General features: G+C 36.2%; 1 protein-coding gene across 1 annotated transcript in view; it reads left to right on the top strand.

Moving 5' to 3' along the window:
* LOC140434879 (27 kDa hemolymph glycoprotein-like) overlaps positions 1-18,210 on the top strand; it is an 80,998-nt gene that overhangs the window by 1,163 nt on the left and 61,625 nt on the right. The gene's annotated exons all lie outside the window — the stretch shown is intronic.

Raw genomic sequence — 18,210 nt, forward strand, 5'->3', positions numbered from 1 at the left:
CTTGAAAATCTTAATTTTTGCATTTTTTCAGTTTTAAATTATTTATAACTCGAAAACGATCAACTTTAGAGAAAACTTACAACACACCTTTTTTGTTCATAATGATCTAAAAAACAAAAAAAAATGAATCTAATACAGCGCGTATGGCAGGACGGGCGCTCATTTGTCACTGAGAATTCAAACCAGCAAAAATTTGTGCCATAAATCTTGTATATTTCTCGTATACACACCGCAGCCCGAGCGCCCGTCCCCTCTTAAACGCTTTGGTCACCTCATGGTAGTGATTATACACGAAAATCTCATGGAAAAGTTTTCCGGGAACGAATCCGAGCTTTTCGCTGTATCTATAGGTATATCTATGACATGACTATTACAAACAAATACTTTTTTATGTACAAACTATTGAAGCGAATTTTTGATTATTCTTCTTTAAAACTGTGCCTAACTAATTAAAATTTTCGCTTATTTCGCAGCGTTTTGATTGCGGACAGTTCTTTGATTTCCTTTCAAAGCAATTGTGTTATGCTGCTGATAGCATTAACATTGCTTTTTTACTTTTTGTGAGTTATCGAATACAATTTTTAATTTCTATTCAATAACTTTCCAGTTAGTTTGTCTACATCTTTTTTTGCTTGTCTGTTAACCCTTTTATATAGTTCTTATGCTTTCCGGTGACTTTAAAGAAATCACATCTTATATAAATGCATAAACAGAATAAAACATTTACTGACCTAAACTCATAAAATTTAATATAAAGAGGAGCTGTTAAAACAGAACTAAGTAGTAAAGTAGATGTCACATCACTACAAGGAACTTTTGAAATTATATACTATATTTCAAAAGTAACATCTCAGAAAACTTCGCAGAAAAAAAACTAATTTGGTATCTTCGGTTTTATACCTGTACCCTAAAATGGCAATATGTCAAATTTAGCTCATATATATATATATATATATATATATATATATATATATATATATATATATATATATATATATATATATATTGGACAGAGAAGGTTCTTTTTTAAAATATTGTGATTTTAAATCTTTTCAGTGGGCCTACTTAGAAGCGCGTGACGTAAAAAATATAAAGTTATTATAAATGTTTATAAGCTAAAAAGTTAGCTATTTTTTAAACGGTTTTTTTAATAAAAATTTTGATAAAATTACAATTTTTTATATCTTAAACTTAAAGCCTTAAAGAATCGATTACGATCTGCTAAATATCTCAAGCCACTGTTTAGGCAAGTACAGTTGTTTAAATAATCACTCTCCAGGATAAACAAATTGAATAACTATTTTGTCGATCTAGTTGAGATTCAGCATACTTCAGTAACTCATTAATTGCCATAATTTCAAGTAGGTAGGTATATTACATAATTATTCTACAAAAAATGAAGTTATTAACATTTATTAATTACTGCATAAATAAGGGTTTTTTCAATTATCTTGGTCAATTATTTATGTTTTTTAAATGCGTTTTTAGGGAATTAAAGAATCTTTAAAGATCTACAACTTTCATTTGAACCATTTTTCTCTAAAACAATCCCCCCTTTCAATAAAAAAGGACCCCTTTTAATAAATTTGCATGTTGCCGGGTCCAGCGCATCAAATATTGTTTAAACAATTTTTTTTAACAAAATACTTAACGTGCCCCATCCCCAAGGACATTGGCGACCATCATGGCCCATTTGACTCTATCTGGAGCCGTTCTCAAAAGTTCTATTGACGTTTTCCCACTCCATTGTTTCAGATTCTTCAGCCAGGACGTGCGTCTTCCCCGGTCCTCTTTTGCCTTACACCTTCCCTTGTATGACCAGCCGCATGAATTCGTATTTCTCGTTTCTTAGTATGTGACCAAAGTAGCTCATTTTTCTTTTCTTTATAGTGTTGAGTATTTCTTTATCTTTTTTCATTCTTCGTAGCGTTTCCGCATTTGTTATGTATTGTATACAAGATATTTTCCACATTCTTCGATAACACCACATTTCAAAATTAATGAGTTTTTTCTCTGTTGCCTCTGTAATTGTCCAGGCCTTAACTCCATACAACAGGACAGAGAACACGTAGCATCTCAATACTCTAGTTCTAATTTCGATGTTGAGTTTTCCATCGCATAATATTGCTTTAATCTTATTAAAAGCACTTCTAGCTATCTCAATACGCCGTTTTATTTCCGTACTTCTATCCCATTCTTCATTTAGTTCGCAACCTAAGTACTGATATCTGTGCACCCTGCCTAAAAGTTTACCTTTAGCATAACCACTGTCTTCCTTAATCTTGTTCTTCCTTACCACCATGATTTTTGTTTTATTTGTATTCAGTGCAATTCCATACCTTTCGCATTATTGGGTAATGCGATCAACCAAGTCCTTCTCTGCTATCCGCAAGGAGTATTGTGTCATCTGCGTATCTAAGATTATTCAGAAGTGCTCCGTTAATAAATATGCCTTCATTTACGTCTTCAATTCTTCTGAATACATATTAAAAAGTAAAGGGGAAAGCACACATCCTTGTCTTACTTCACGATTTATATGTATGTCTTTCGATCTTTGTTGGTCTATTCGTATTATGGCTTTCTGATATCGGTATAGATTGGTAATGATTCTCACATCTTTGTCATCTCATTCTGTGTTCTGCAGTATTTTTGCCATTCTTCGGTGTTGTACTTTGTCGAAGGCTTTTTCGAAGTCGACTAGACATATAAATACGTCGCAATTGATATCTTGACATCTCTTTAGAGTTATAGACGATTTAAAATTATGAACAAATATTCTTCGAATATCTATTAACAAAATCCTGAAACATTTTAGTTCATAATATTTTATAGTTTTTTTAAATAATTAATAGTAGAAATAAATGACGGACTTACTCACAATCTATTTATTTAGTTAGCGACAACTGGTTTGGACCACTGCCGTTTTTTGGTCATCATCAGGTCACCGGTAAAGTACAATTTTTAGAATACTGAAAAAAATTAATTGTAATTCTAACAATTTGAACAAACCTTACATCAGGTATGGTGCAAAAGGTGCCAATATTACTTATGTTAGCTAAAAAAGTGGGAGGATTTATTTATTTAATGAATGTTAAAGTGAAATTAGTCTAGAATAATATAAGCAAGTTAAACATGAAATATGTATTAACAACATGCCTTGTACCGGAATTTAAGTACCGCTTGTATTATTTTAGACTAATTTTACTTTAATATTCATTAAATAAATAAACCCCCCTTTTTTAACTAACAGTAATAATATTGGCACCTTTTGTTGTTCCATGCCTGATGTAAAGTTTGCACAAATTGTTAGAATTGCAATATGTAATGACCAGAAAACTGTAGTGGTCGAAACTAGTCGTCGTTAACTAAATAATTAGATTGTGAGTAAGTCTGTCATTTATTTCTACTACCTAGCTGCTTAGGTTTTTATTTCTTGATCAAGCGCGTGTTCAATGATTACCCGCTGCCGCGCGCTGTGTTCCTATATACCGCATCTCTTCCACACTCATGCTGAGTATACATACCTTGCTGGTGCTTTGCGTATACTTGAAAGGGAAGTACATTTTATTCTTGCTTTAGGTATCTAAATTTAAAAAGTATTCATTTAATCTTTTATTTTGCCACGTTAAATTGAAACTATTTTTATTATTGCAATAAAATTAATTTACAATCAAATATGTACAGTACAGTGTCGATTATCCGAATGTCGATTATCCGAACGTCGATCAACCGAACGACCGCTTATCCGAACTCCTGACAAAAGACGAACATAAGTAACTATTATGTCTACAATGTCTTATGAATCCACAAGTCGTAAAACGATAACACTTTCCTCAAACACAGTCTACAGTACGGATTTAGATAATGTTGTATTTAAGTGGATTACTAAAAAAATATTCCAATAAGAACCTATTTCTGATCTGATTATGTGTGAAAAAGCAGTTCAATTCAACGAAAAATCCGGATAACTGTCCAAAGTTTCAGTCAAGCCCAAGCTGGTTAAAGCGATTTATGTCGAGATATTGCATTCATGAGCTTTAAATATAAGGATAAAAACGGCTGCTTCGTCAACAGCAAATTAATTCTATATTAAATTAAGGGAGTTACTGAAATCTGAAAATTACCCCTTCAAAACGTTTATATTGCAGACGAAACTGGGCTCAATTGGAATGATTTGCCACGAAAAACTCTTGCGTCACGTCGTGCAGCAGCTCCTGGACCTAAAATAAGCAAGGATCGTATCACTGATTGTCCATGCTTGTCATTGGTAAAAGCAAGAAACCACGTTGTTTTAAACACATTAATATGTCTGCGATGCCTATCGTTTACACTTCGCAAAAAAGTGCTTGGATGGATAGTCCAATTATCATGGAACGGTTTATAGAAACTTTTATATCCTCTGTTAAAGCCCATCCATTAAAAAATTGCAAAAGAAAGATACCATATTTGAACTTTGATATCGCCTCAACTTATCTATGTTGAAATGAAAAAGACCTGTCCTTAAAAAACTAAGTGACCTAGCCGCTCGTAAATGGGTAGATTTGCTTCGACAGATAAAAACTGAGGATTTCTTTAAACGTTAGTAATTTACGCCTAAAAATCTCAAATTTTCTAATTGTCATTAAAGATATAAATTCATAATATGTATGTAGGTATGTAAATATAGCTTTCATTCACCCGAACGTACGGCTAGACAGTTCGGTTATCCGAAAAAACCGATTTTTACCCAGGTCCCCCAGTTAGTTGGATAATCGATGCTCTACTGCATATATATTATTTCTCTTACTCGGGTTTTGTAAAAATTTGAAAAAACTTCTTAAATTTTGTTTCCACAGGGAGGAATGTTTTAAATTTTACATATAAATAAAGGAATTACAGAAATGTTTTAAATCTAAATGGGTCATACTGTATGCAACGACTGCTACAACAATTACTCCATGCGTTAATTTACGCTTTATTAACTTTTGTTTTCAAATCATTGGTTTAGTTTTATTTTCAAAGGTAGCAATAACTACATTAATAAAAGACAAACAGGCAGCAACATGGGGTGAAAGTCCGCTCCAATTTCTGCTCTGCAAATAATAACTTCATGCTCCAAGTAACAAAATATGCACTTTAAGGGAGTGTGCACTTCCGTCTAATTTGGTGTGGCCAAACAAGCGCTAAATTAGAGGAATACATAACTCGCCCTATATGAGTGCACAATATAATATATTATATTTGTGTATGATTCACGATGGTTTTTAGGCCAGTAAACGTGAAATACGGCGAGACCGTGTAGTTTTCCGTGTCACCACCGAACTACATGAAATTTGGATTAAGGTTCTACTTACCCTCCACTTCACTTTTGGACTTGTGCCGTTGGATGCTTTTTATTTTTTAGGGAAGAAAACTACCCCTAGTAGAAGAAAATCATATAATTATAAATTAAACCGGGTAATTGATTCAAATCGTCTCTTAATTAAGTGAATGAATGTCATTGTCATTGAATACCTTGTCCCCACTGAGTTGCATGGAAATTTTTTATTTAGGTTATACCTTCCAGTTCAAAATTGGACGTGTACAGTAGGTTCCTTTTTATTTTTTAGGGGTGAAAACCACCCCTATTAGAAACAAATCATATAATTGTAAATTCAAGCAATTTGGAATTACTAAATTATACAGTGAGATTAAATTTAGATTTTTTAATATTTTAATTTTTTACCACATAATGTCTACCCTCATAAAACTACCCCTTGCGAAGAAAATCTAATAGTTGTAGTTTTTTTTCATTGAAACTACAAATACAATAATTTTTTTAATCAAAATGTTTTATTTTGATTAAAAGAATGATTGTATTTGTAGTTTCTTCTTCTGTCCACTGCTGGAGATAGGTATCTCCCATTTTTTGCCACTCTTCACGGTTTTGTGCGTCTTGTTGCCATTTCTTGGATATTCGTTTAATCTCGTCCATCCAGCTTGTTGGTGGTCGTTCTCTGCTGCGTTTGTCTTCTCTTGGGCGCCAGTCAGTTAGTTTTCTGGCCCATCTTGAGTCTTTTAGTCTCGCTATGTGACCTGCCCAATTCCATTCAGCTCGGCTATACGTTCGACGACGTCAGTGATACCTGTTCTTTTCCTTAGTTCTTGATTCCTTATTTTGTCTTTTTTTGTCACGCCGTGAATCGATTTTTCCATGCGCCTTTGTGCCACTCCCATTTTTAGTGCTGTCATATGTCATAATAGACATGTCATAATAGGAAGAACGCATTGGTCAAATGTCTTCCGTTTCATAGCTATCGGGATGTTGCTCTTAAAGATGTCTCTTAGTGAACCATAGCCCAAGCAAGTGTTATTCGCAGGTCTGATTATCCTTGCTTTCTGATTCTGATTTCATGACCGAGATATATGTACTTTTCTGTCAATTCTACAACTTGATTTTTGATGGTTAAGTGTTCGCTGGGAACCAAATTTGTCATAAATTTGGTCTTACTAATGTTCATTTTTAGTTTTAATGTAGACCTAATGTTGAAGATACCTTTTCTAATTCTTGTAGCATGTTGTGCTTCACGCAGATCTTCGGTAATAAGTACTATATCTTAATTAAAAGTGAAACTGGAACAAACCATGAAGTGGAAATATCCAGGAGTGGCTAGTATACCTGTTGAATACAAAGCACGTGGTGTTCGTGTGTATTAAGGTATAAAAAAATTGCTTATTACAAGCTTAAATTTTTATTTTAAGAAGATCTTTTCGGAATTAAATCATTCCATCATCAGTTAAATAAAAAGTTGTTAAAAAAAAACATTGTATGGCCACTTAAAAAAACTTTCGAAGGACATCCGTATTAAAATATAATCCTCATGGTTTTATCAAGGTAAATGCAATAGACTTAACTTATTGATTATTAAAAACTGAAGATGGGGGCATCTTACATGACCCCCTGTAGCTGGTGAAGTTTTTTCGACTTACATTACCTCTGATCTGTTCTGGAGTCTTGGGCTAACTGAGCCAAACCGGTCAAATTCAGACCACATATTAATAATATAATATAAATAAATATTATTTGATAGTAATTTTAATTATTAGGTATATAAACTAAATATATTTAAAAATAATAATTGTATTTATATTAAATTATTTTAAAACGAGAATTATTATAAAAATGTAAACAGATGTTGTTAGTAATCGGATGGCATCTATGACTTTTATTAAATTTTGACAATCTGTATCTGTAGAGTAGGGAGGGCGAGTTAAGTTTCACAGCACTTAGGCCACAATTGACCCATTGTGCATCCTCCCAGGGAGCTGTCACCCTTAGCTCATTGTCCATCCTGCCATTTCTAGGAAGGTGGACAAGTCACCAGGAGACATCTCTCTTATGTGGGCAGGTGTGGGCCAGGACTCGCCGAACGCGTACTCTCGTATTATCGATAACTCTTGGCATTCAAATAGGACATGCTCTACAGTTTCGTCTTCTCGTTCACACTTCCTACATACAGGTGTGTCTGCTAGCCCCAGTGTGTGGAGGTGTTTGCTTAGTTGACAATGACCAGCTAAAAAACCAACTGCCAAACGTAGGTTTTTCCTGGTCATTCCCAAGTACTTCTTTGATGTTGACTCTTCAAGGTTACTTGAAGTTTTTGACAATCGTTATGAATCGAATATTTTAGGGACAAATATTCTTTTAATTTTTTTACTTCTCATTTAATGACTGTATTTTGTCAGTTATTTTTCATGCAGCTTTTAATTTAAACCTACTTAGAGTAAATATATTATGACTAGAAACAAATTGATCGAGAGTAGGGAATGCCAGCTATTCAATGACGCTACCCGCGACGACGCCTTTTCGTGTCGCTAGTTCCGTGACGATGGCCTCAGCATTTTACCGTAGAGAAAAAAAGTAATACAACGCCAGTATAGAAGCTTTGCTTTAAAAATCAAAAAGGGAGTTCGATTGACCACCAAGCACCATAAATTTTTTTGATCAAGTAGATACTTCTATAGAAGCAGTTGAAAAATTATTCACACTGTTTAAAAAATTTATTGAAGTATCCAGAGAGTATAAAAGACTATAACGGAGTATAACAGACAGTGAGAAACTCCTCCCCTTGGCTGGTATTAAAGTTTATGGATTTAAATTAAACTTAAACTTAAAAAAATGAACAAATAATATTGATTTACTTTAAATGTATTAGGATTTCAAAAAGTTTACTTTTAAAAAGCTTAGGAGAGGGGATCTCCGTTTAGAGTTAAGGTTGGGCCTTTTTTGAGCCAGTTCTTATTATCTAATTTGGTGTTTATATCTTAATTGGCACCGTTTTTTACATCGGGTTTACCACTCTATCACTTCCATATTGAAAAAGGTTTGCGGTTATGGCATCATTTCCTGGGCATTTGTTTGTTATTGCCTTCTGTACTCCCTGTATTAAACGGTGTTTTAAGGGTGTATTGTTTCTTGCTGTTTGAAGCGATGAATTTTGATTTTCGGCTTCGAATTTATCGAATTTTATTAAATAAAGCAAACTGCACTGCTTTGAACAATATTCATATTTATTCTATTTATTTGAAACTTATTTATGTTAACTTTTCCAAAAAGTTTGGCATAGCGGAATTGATAATAAAAGTAAAACTTAAAAGTAAAGTAATTCGTAAAACAACTGCTTTACGAGTTGGCTTGTTTGTAGGAATTGTTGGAATTTTTTCGTTATTTATAGACAATAGAAATAATCTGATGACTAATCGGAGTTGATTGTGTTTTAATAAACAGCTCTGAGTCAATTGTTTATCCTGTTTTTGAAAAGTTGTTTGAAATCAATTTCGTTTATAATCAAGCATTCTCTATTCTTAATTCATTTGAGGTGCTGTATCTATTCGTTAGTTTAGCATTTTTCCATTAACAAGTTAACAAATTTAAATGAGAATAGTGTAATGACATATTTCATTAGAACGACCTGTGCATTAGGCCTTTAAATAACAACGACATTTCGCACGCCCACTGCATCTCTGAAATAAATTCTAATTAAATAAGCAACCTCACATTACTACCTAATTAAGTCGACTCAGACATATTTAATAGCAATACTACTAAGTATGGTTGAGGTGAGTGTTGTCGGAATCAATTGTTTCTCTAATGATCAGATGCTAAAGTTTTAAATTTCGTAGAACGGAACAAGTTTTTTATTTATATTTTAACCTTGGTCGGTTTAAAGTACAAAAACATTATTGCTTTAGTTAGGTACTTGTTCTATAGGCCAGTTCGTAGTTCAAGACATGGATAAATTTTGTAGTGTTGTGAATTTATTAAAAGGTTCAATATTTATAACACTTACGGATTTAATTTATTTCTTTATTTATATTAACTTATCTGACAATAATTTATTATATCCGTACGTAACAAATTCGCGAGCGCGGGTGTTGAGAATTAACTAACTGTCTTCAAAATAAAAGTTCCCTCATATTTATACGAAAACAGCTGCTCTAGAATCCCATGGATTTTGACCTCAATTGACCTGGTTTCGCCTCGAATGGACAGGCCTAATTCCGGAAGATTTGAATGGAACCAGTTTTTTTTTATTACTTGGAGTTTATGCCAGCTATTCGAAAGGTCTCGTATAATCTAAAACAGAACAGCATTAGTCATAATATAATACGGTTATTTTAGGCCAGGATAATTATCGTAACATTGCCCCCCTCTTAAAAGATGGTTCCTCCTGGAACCTTGTCGGGACTGGAACCGGAACTGTATGCTGGTATCGGCAACTGGACCCTCTTTTACAACTTCCAGTTGTATAAAAATGACAAGGGACGGTTTTCTCTCCGCACCAGTAACTATGCGGATTGCAACAGACTAACACCTGGACTTCGGTGTCTTTAAAGATCTCCTCCACCATATTTCGGATGACCCTCCAATCTAATTGGCGGCACTCCAACTTTGGCATGGCTAACTTTTGCACGTCGGACTCTAGTACGTGCTCTCTCAATTGAAGTAAGGCTTCCCACACATCTCGGTAGGTAGGTTGGTCACGGGCAGTGTCTTTTGTTACCAGGTAGAAAAGGTAACGTGATGCATCTTGGAGTTTCAAGGTCTTACCGGGAGCTGGCACCTGGCATTGAAGTTCTGCAACTCGACCAAACTTCCTTCGAAAGACAGATGCCAACCCTGGTGCGTCTTTGATACTGGCCGGGATGGTAAGGGCCAGCGAGTAGTCATCGGGGAGCGCGAGTAGATCTTGCTTTTCTTCAGTGGTAACACCATGTCTTGCTTTACCGGTACCTCCATAGGCACCCATGAATTCCTCAAACGTGAGGTCAGACACGTCTTGGACTTGGTTTACCTCCACTTCTTCATCTACGTCGTGGTCACCTTCAAAAGACGCCAGCCGGTTATGGTGTACTATCATCGGCTTTCCCCTCGGAATCTTGCTTATTCGGTAGATGACATCGTTGATCTTCTCCATAATTAGGTATGGGCCTTCCCAAAACTGCTGCAATTTGGGAGAACAACCTTTTCGCTTCTTGGGATTATACAGCCATACTTTGTCGTTCTTCTTAAAGCAACCCTTTTCGGCTTGTGTATCGTACCGTTTCTTCATTCTGTCGCTAGCGATCTGAAGGTGGGAACGGACCAACTCATGTACATCGTCCATTTTTCTTCGTAATTTGATCACATAATCTTCACCTGCTACATCTTCTCCAGGTTTACATCCAAACTCGAGATCACAAGGTAGTCGCATTTCGCGTCCGAATAGGACTTTGGCTGGTGTCTGGCCTGTTGATTCGTTAACAGCAGATCTGTAGGCCATTGTGAAGAACGGAAGGTATTGGTCCCAGTCTCGCTGATGATCGGACACCATCTTTGTCAAATACTTGCCAACTGTCCTATTCATTCGTTCTACCATACCATCCGATTGCGGATGATACGCGGTAGTTCTTGTTTTCTTCATGCCTAGTCTATCACATATTCCTTGGAATAGATCGCTTTCGAAGTTCCTGCCTTGGTCACTATGGATCTCCAAAGGCACTCCAAAACGGCTGATATATTCTTGGATCAACTTATCTGCAACGGTGGCGGCCTTCTGGTCTGGAAGTGCGTAAATCTCGACCCACTTAGTGAAGTAATCCATTACTACCAGCATGTACTTGCCTCCGTTTTCACTTTCTGGAAATGGCCCAGCGATGTCCAAAGCTATTCTTTCAAACGGGCTTCCAACATTATATTGTCTCATAGGAGCTCTCCTTTTTCGGTAAGGCCCGTTACTCGTGGCACAAATAGTACATTTCTTACACCAGTCTTTTACATCGTCGGAACTGTTCATCCAATAAAACCGTTCCCGAATTCGCTGAAGGGTTTTCCTTACACCAAAATGCCCTCCCGATGGACTGTCGTGTAACTGACGAAGTACTTCCGCTATTCTGCTCTTTGGGATCACCAACTGTCTTCTCTTTTCCGAACCGTCATCATTTTCCAGGACTCGTTTGAGCAAGCCATCTTCGATGATAAATGAGTCCCACTGGGCCCAATACGTCTTAACTACTGAGCATAGGTTTGATATTTCCTGCCAAGGTGGTCGACGGTTTTCCTCTTTCCATTTTCGGATTTTCTGTATAACTGGATCTCTCTCTTGTTCTTCCCTTATCTTAGTAGGCGTCCAGTCGTCGTTGACAATCGTCGTTCTTAGCACTGCTGCTTCCTTGGATTCCGTTTTGTTGCAGTGGGAACACTCTGCTGGGCATGGCCTTCTGGAAAGAGAATCAGCGTTTCTGTGGCTAACTCCGGCCCGGTGCTCAATCTTAAAATCGTATTCTTGGAGTCGTTCGATCCACCTGGCTATCTGACCCTCTGGATTCTTAAACTGCATCAACCACTTAAGGGCGGCATGGTCGGTTCGGATTAGAAACTTTCTGCCATAGAGGTATTGATAGAAGTGCTCTACTGATTTCACTACTGCCAGAAGTTCTCTTCTCGTGACGCAATAATTCCGTTCAGGTTTTGAAAGAACTTTACTAAAATATCCGAGAACTCGTTCCTGTCCTCCTTGAATCTGAGACAGCACTCCTCCAATTCCCACATTACTTGCGTCCGTATCTAAGATGAACTCTCCTTCTGGCAGTGGATACCCCAAAATTGGTGCTGTTATTAAATGCTTTTTCAACGTTTCAAAGGCATTTTGGCAGTCTATATCCCAGCGGTATTCTCTTGCTTCCTCTGTAAGTCGCGTTAATGGCTTAGCGATATCTGCAAACTTCTTAATAAACCTCCGGTAGTAAGTACATAGTCCAAGAAAACTTCTCACTTGATGTTTGTCAGTTGGTTTTGGCCATTCCTTAATGGAATCGATTTTTCCCTTATCCACGGCCATTCCTTCTTTACTGACTATATGACCCAGATAATTGACTTTACCTTGAAATAGCTGGCACTTCTTGGGGTTTAGCATCAATTGGGCAGCTTTAAGTCGATTAAAAACGTTTTCTAAATTCCTCAAATGATCTTCGAATGTCTCCCCCAAGACGATTATGTCATCTAAATAAACCAGGCATGTTTTCCAAGATAACCCTCTCAACACATTTTCCATAAGCCTCTCAAATGTCGCAGGAGCATTACAAAGTCCAAATGGCATAACGTTGAATTGCCACAATCCAGATCCTGTGGTGAAGGCTGTCTTTTCTTTATCGACTGGGTCCATTTCTACCTGCCAGTATCCAGACTTCAAATCTAAAGTAGAAAACAATTTACTTCCAGCCAATGTGTCCAATGTATCGTCGATCCGAGGCAGAGGATAACTATCTTTCTTGGTAACGTTGTTCAGCAAACGGTAATCCACACACAACCTCGTCGTTCCGTCTTTCTTCTTAACCAGGACCACCGGAGAGACCCATGGGCTCGTAGAAGGTTCTATCACCCCGTCTTTCTTCATTTCCTGAACAATTGTTTCAGCTTCCTCTCTTTTCGCCTGTGGTAATCGTCGAGCTGTTTGACGGAATTGACTTAGCATTACCAGTATCAATTTTATGCTTAACAAAGGTAGTTCTTCCCGTCTTTCCTTCTTTCGGTACGAAAATATCACGATACTGCCGAAGAAATTCCCTTAATTTCGTTTTCTCCATCTGATTTGGAGACTGTCCCGCAACTGCAACCATTTAGTCAAATTTGTCGTTGGAATTATCAGCTGTTGTCGCCTGGCGGATTATGGATGTTACAGGTATACAAGTTCCTACTTTTGTCTCTTTCTTTATGGTCACTGGGTAGTCGTTGACATTGATAAGTCTCACAGGAATTTCTTTAGCCGAAGTCACCAATTCCTTTCCAATTATGATTCCACGGCCAACCTCATCGTCGTGGTTCCAAGGCTCCATCATAACAGGTCTCCCTTCGTCTACAATTCCCTGTAGTCGCGCTACTATGATCGTTTCGCTTCTCGCAGGCACGACTGTATCTTCTGTAATGGCTGCTTGCACAGTGTTGTCATTATGTGGATGGAGAAATACCTCCTCGTTGCCAACTTTGATTACCTTATTCTTAAAATCCAATTGGAATCCATGCATATTCATTACGTCCATTCCTAATATAACATCCTCTTCGATGTCAGCAACTATAACAGTATGGACAAACTTTTCTGCCCCAATTCTTAATTGTACCTGGATTTCTCCATGAATGTTGGCATTTTCACCTGTAGCGGTCCGAAGTCGTAACCTCGTTGGTAACAGTTTCTTTCGGCTGTTTATAACTGTCGGGCGTATAATGGTTCTGGTCGCTCCGGTATCCACCAACAACGTATGCTTTTTACCATTTATGTCTCCATCTACATATACACTATCTTCACGACATTTCAAAGAAGCTATTAGTATGAGAGGGTCTTTGGAAAAGTTTTGGGTCGAAGCTGCCCCCCTAAGGCTGACCCGTTCTAGTTTTCCTGATGGTGAATTTCTTGATTTGCGTCGTACCTAGGGTGCTTACAGGAGCTTCGTACGTGTCCTATTTCGCCACAATTCCAGCATCTGATGGTCTTCGTTTTCTTATACGTCATGCTTTTCATCATATTAACGAGCTGGTCAAGTTTATCTTCATCTCCTTCCTCTTTTACAGTCCTAACTTTACTGTATCCGCCAGAGGCCTGCGTAGCTGACTCGTATTCGAGGGCGGCGGATAAGACATCAACCAGCGTCTTGTGACGAGCTAATCGTAGTGTTCTCTGCATTTCATGATCACGAAGACCATCAATAAACGTTTGAACGGCCAATTTTTCTATCATGTCTTCGGGAGCTGTTGGATAAGCATATCGTACTAATCTGGCAATATCTACCTCATATTCTTGAAGAGCCTCATCTTTCTTCTGTCTACGATTTTTAAGCTGCGACTGATATACATGCTCCAAATGTTCGTGGCCATATCGCATATTTAACCTCTTCTTCAGTTGTTCGAAATCATCGGTCTCCTCTACGGCTATGGTCTGAAGCACATCTAAGGCATCTCCTCGAAGAGCGATAGTCAGGTTTACCGCCTTTTCTTTTTCAGACCATCCATTTGCTCTTGCGGCTGATTCGAACTGTTTCATGTAGTTGTTCCATGACGATTTTCCATCGAAAGTTGGGACTTTCACATGGACAGAACCTCCACTTCCTTCAAATTTCGGCCGTATTTCCAACTTACGTTTCGTCTCGTCTTCGTTTGCCTCTACTGTAATTGGATTGTTTCCTCTCTCTGCCGTCCCTGTTTCCTCCAGCTTCTTTTCCATCTCTTTCCATATCTTTTCTTCGAAGGCCAACATATCGGCAGCAACTTGGTTTTTTAACGAAGATATTCTATCGTCCAGGGCAGACATCTCAGAAGTGACTTTAGAGATTTCCGAAGAGATGTTAGCAGAGACTTTGCTTTCCAGCGAAGAAATCTCGTTAGAAACTTTGTTTTCTAATGAGGCGATGTCGCCGGAAACTTTTGAAATATCGCCAGAAACTTTGTTCTCTAATGATGCGATGTCACCAGAAACTTTGGCTACATCACCAGAAACTTTGGCTACATCACCAGAAACTTTGGCTACATCAGAAGAAACTTTCGAAATATCGTCAGAAACTTTGTTTTCTAATTTCGAAATCGACGAGATAACAGCATCTTCAAATATATAAGTCTCTGGATCTAGTCCTTCTTCTAGCAAAGCGTTCTTTAGTCGTTGGACTAACTCAGCCTTTTTTCCGGTAGAAGCTTATTCTCTGTCTTCGAGATGTCTTCTTAAATTAGTCACTGTCAGCTCATAAATCGTCGTCATTTTCACAATTTATTTTATATTCACTTGTATTATTATTATAAGTCTAATTTATGTTCGATCTCACTTCTGGCACCATTTGTTGTGAATTTATTAAAAGGTTCAATATTTATAACACTTACGGATTTAATTTATTTCTTTATTTATATTAACTTATCTGACAATAATTTATTATATCCGTACGTAACAAATTCGCGAGCGCGGGTGTTGAGAATTAACTAACTGTCTTCAAAATAAAAGTTCCCTCATATTTATACGAAAACAGCTGCTCTAGAATCCCATGGATTTTGACCTCAATTGACCTGGTTTCGCCTCGAATGGACAGGCCTAATTCCGGAAGATTCGAATGGAACCAGTTTTTTTTTATTACTTGGAGTTTATGCCAGCTATTCGAAAGGTCTCGTATAATCTAAAACAGAACAGCATTAGTCATAATATAATACGGTTATTTTAGGCCAGGATAATTATCGTAACAGTAGGTAAAAAAATTATTAATACCCCTAATAGGTATAATTTTTACACTCGTACGAAACTTTTTCTCTGTCTTTATTATATCCATCTGCTATAAACCGGTCGTACTGCAGACAATGGACCACCTAAGCTCTGACGTCAAAATGGGCGGGGATTTTAAAAATCTTTCCAAACATTTCTAATTTGTGTGTCCCATAAGAAGTTGGAAAGAATTGTTTGAAGAATAAATAAGGACTTTTGGTTACGAACATTTATTCTGTGCGATCGGTATTATTTGTTGTTCATGAATTTGTGAGGTAATAAGAATATCAAAGGATTAAGATATTTACTATGAATGTTCATATTTTTAAGGTTATGTTATGATTTGATTAAAACTTTTATTATTTTTTACTCTATTTCAAGGTATTTTGTTATAGTTTTTATTGGGGTTATTTCAAAATTAATCAATAAATCATCGAATTTATTTACGAAGTTAAAAAATATTTAAATTGATGTTTTAATTTTTTTAAGCGCTAGTGATTTTATCCCTTAAAATATATTCGTTTTCTCATAGTTTAAATATGTAATAGTAGTTTTGTTGTCATTACTGAAAAATTCAGTAATAGTGGATATCTTCAGCACATGTTTACTAGCATTATATGCCCATATCTAAAAAATAAACTCAAAAACCTAACATTTCAACATTCAAAAAACTTTTTTCTAAACACTCATTATGGCAATTTGATACAAAGGTTTACACATCATGTTATATTACAACTACGAGAAAACGAATATCTTTAGTATTTAAAAGGATAAAATCACTGGCAACGAAAAAAGAATAAAACAATAATTTAAATATTTTTCAGCTTCGTAAATAAATTCAATGATTTATTGATTTACTTTAAAATAACTCTGATATAAACAACAACAAAATACCTTGAAATACAGTAAAAAAGTAATTAAAGTTTTAATCATACAATAACATAACCTTAAAATATTAACATTCATAGAAAATATCTTAATACTTCGGTATTCTTATCTCACAAATTCACGAACAACAAATAATACCAATCGCACAGAATGAATGTTGATAACCAAAACTTCTTATTTAGGCTTCAAACATTTAAAAAACCAATATTTCAAACTTTTTTTGGGACAAATACGAAAGATGTATTGAATAGATGGGTGGAATACTTTAACCAGGCTCTTAATATAGAGGAAAAAAAAGATTACCTGGAAGATGAAAGAGATTAGGTAAGGAAAATAGATGCAGTAAAAAAACTAGCCAGAAACAAATCACCCGGAATGGATAATCGCTTAGCTGAACTATATAAAGAAGGTGGCCATGATATCATAATGGCATTACAGCAGCTTATAAAAGAAATATGGATACAGAAATTCCTCCCCAATGATTGGAATATTGAAATACTTTGCACCATACGCAAAAAATAACCTGAAACAAATTTTGGAACAAACACTGGAATATGGCATTGATACTCATCACATATTTATAAACCAAAAAACAGCCTACGACTCTGTGAATAGAAAAGAGATGCTCAAAGCAATGAAAAAACTAGGAATACCAAATCAGTGGGTAAATTTAACAAAACTAACTCTTGAAAAAGTTGAATGTAGAGTACGAATTCAGGGGGAATTATCTAAACCTTTTAAAATAAAAAACCGGCTGCGCCAGGGAGACCCTCTCTCCTGTATACTGTTCAATCTGGCTCTGGAAAAAGTAATACGTATGTCACAAATCACAGCCACGGCTTCAATATATAATAAATCAGTGGAAATCCTGGCCTATGCTGATGATGTCAATATTGTTTAGAGAACGGAAAATGTTGTACGAGAGGCGTATATAGCATTAAAAGAATCATCTAGAAAAATGGGTTTAATAACAAACACCAACAAAACGAAGTATAATGAATATGAACATAAGCACATAACCACAAATTCTACGCCCATTTGTTATAGAAAACGACGTCATCGAAGCAGTGAACGAATTTATTTACCTGGGTGCGCTTCTTAACACTGATCACTGAAAATAATACTACCGCAATAATAAACCACAGAATGTGCTCGGCCAACAGATGCTATTTTGGGCTCAATCTCCTCCTTAAATCCACAATTATATCAAGAAATACAAAAATAAAACTCTACAAAACAATAATACGTCCAGTCGTAACATATGGTTCACAGAACTGGACTCTAACAAAAAATTATGAAAACATGTTAGGATGTTTCGAAAGAAAAGTACTAAAGCGAATTTATGGAGCAGTGAATGACAATGGAGTGTGGAGAAGACGATACAACTTTGAACTTCATATAATATAACAAGAACCTGATATCGTAAAACATATTGAGATAGGACGTCTGAGGTGGATAGGGCACGTAATGCGGATGGAACAAAATGACCCAGTTAGAAAAACGCTCCTTGATAGACCCATTGGTCAGAGAAGAAGAGGAAGACCCAGAACAAGGTTCCTTGATAACATCGATGAAGACATGAGGAATATGGGAA

The sequence above is a fragment of the Diabrotica undecimpunctata genome, chromosome 2, assembly GCF_040954645.1.
Source record: "Diabrotica undecimpunctata isolate CICGRU chromosome 2, icDiaUnde3, whole genome shotgun sequence".
NCBI lineage: Eukaryota > Metazoa > Arthropoda > Insecta > Coleoptera > Chrysomelidae > Diabrotica > Diabrotica undecimpunctata.